Below are 2488 nucleotides of genomic sequence, written 5' to 3' on the forward strand. Positions count from 1 at the left end.
AATGTAAAGAAGATCCAAAGTGTGGAGAAGATCACAGGACAGAAGAACGTACAGAAGAAAAGGAGAAGTGTTGTAACTGTGGAGGACAACGCAGAGTTACATGTGGAGGGTGTGAAGTGAAGAAAACAGCTAAAGAAATCCAACAGGTGAAATAAGTAAAAGCACCACATGTGCAGAGGCAGTGAAAGTGTCAAAGAACAAAAGACGAGAGCGACAGGACAAACAGAACCAGAACCCACAACAAAGTACCAGTAAACAGAGGAAACATCACGATGCCAGTTGAAAACCTGATATTATTCATATCATGTGTCATAAACTGCACTGACCAGGCCAAACATGAAACAGAGAAAATCAAAATCATCGTGAGAGGAGCTGAAAAATGTCTGGGTTCAAAGAGGGATGTTGGGAAAACATGAACCAAAGGTTGGAAGCTGATGAAGACCAGGAACACCAGGTGACAATATATGATTATATTACAGTGGAATGCTAGAAGTTTAATTTCTAATGGACAGGAACTTAAAGGTTATATTAACGGACTTCAAGAGAAACCAGACGTTATTTGTGTACAGGAGACGTGGTTAAAACCAACAATAGATTTTATTATTAAAGGATATGATGTATAAGAAGGGATCGACAAGAAGGAAGTGGAGGAGGGTGAATAATATTCATAAAACAAGGCAGGCAATATCAAATAATAGGGAAAGGTAAAGAATTGGAATATATAGTAATGGAAATCTGGGGAAAAGAAGGAAATTGTAAAATATTAAATTTTTATAATCCATGTAGAACATTGTCACTGGAGTTGATGGAAGAGGTGATGGAACATCTGGAAGGGAGAGTAATATGGTGTGGGGACTTTAATGCCAGTAGCACAGTATGGGGTAAATGTAATGATAAAGATGGACAGATTATTGAAGAAATAATGGAAAACAAGAATTTAGTTTGTATTAATGATGGAAGAGGAACAAGACTAAATGTAAGAACAGGAGCAGAGTCAGTCATAGATTTAACAGTTGTATCAAACTCAGTGGCTGGTGTCTGTGAGTGGGACATTATAAAATACAACTATAGGCAGCGATCATTATCCCATTACAATAAGAGCAGGACCAACAATAAATAACAAGAATATAAAAATAAACAGGAAATGGAATTTTAATAAGCAGACTGGGTTAAATTTAGCTATTTGAGTCAAATTAGTCTAGAAAAAGTCGACATGACAATGGATATAAATAATATAAATACATATATAAATAAGGTAATACTAGAAGCTGCAGAAAATTCAATAAAGAAAGGAGGAAGACAGAAAGACAAGAAAATTGTACCATGGTGGACAAGTGAATGTAGTGAAATAATAAAGTTAAGAAATAAAGCATTTAAAGTACTTAAAAGGAATCCAATTTATCAGAATCTAATTGATTATAAAAGAAAGCAAGCTATGGTAAGGAGAATAATTAAGAACACAAAGAGAGATTATTGGAGAAAATTCTGTAACACAGTGGGAAAAGAAACAAAAACTGAAAAAATTTGGAAAATAATTAAAAGAATGAATGGTATTAAAAAAGAATAGGAATATCCAGTATTAAAAATAACAAAACTATTACAAAAGATGACGAGAAAGCTGAAATATTAGCAGAAACATTTAGTAAAATTCATAGTTCGAGTAACATGAGTGAAGAAGGAAGGAAAGGTCAGGAAGCCACAAAACTCCCTGTACAGCACTTTGGTGTGCTTTGTCACTGTTTAAAGTGCTTTATAAATAAATTGGTATGGTATGGTATGGTAAAACTAAAATACAAAGATTTACTACAAAATACTGAAGAAACAAATAATTTATTGAATGAACCGTTTACTAAAACAGAACTGAACTATGCACGAAGGAAAACAAAGAATACAGCACCTGGTAAAGACAACATTTGGTACACAATGATAGAACATCTCAGTGAAACATCAAAAGATACAATATTAGAATTTTACAATAAAATCTGGGAGGAAGGGGAGCTGCCAGAGAGCTGGAAGGAGGCAATCATAGTTCCAATAGCCAAACCAGGAAAAGACAATACAAACCCAGAAAATTATAGACCCATTGCTTTAACATCAAATATGTGTAAAATAATGGAAAAATGATTAATAATAGATGAACTTATTATTTAAATATCAAAGGGTATATATCTAAATATCAGAGTGGGTATAGAAAAGGGAGGAATACTAATGACCCAACAATTTGCTTAGAGCATGAAATCAGAAAAGCACAAATCAACAAAGAAAGTGTAGTCGCTGTATTTTTTGATCTAGAGAAGGCATATGATATGATGTGGGTAGAAGGGTTATTAATTAAATTATGTCAAATGGGGATCAATGGAAAGATGTTGAACTGGGTTCAAAACTTTTTATCAGACAGAACAATAGAAGTGAGAGTTGGGCAAGAACTATCAAGAAAATTTACAGTAGAAAATGGGATGCCACAAGGAAGCATATTAAGTCCATTATT

The sequence above is a fragment of the Nematolebias whitei genome, chromosome 7 (genome assembly GCF_014905685.2).
Source record: "Nematolebias whitei isolate Nwh7 chromosome 7, NemWhi1, whole genome shotgun sequence".
Taxonomy (NCBI): Eukaryota; Metazoa; Chordata; class Actinopteri; order Cyprinodontiformes; family Rivulidae; genus Nematolebias; species Nematolebias whitei.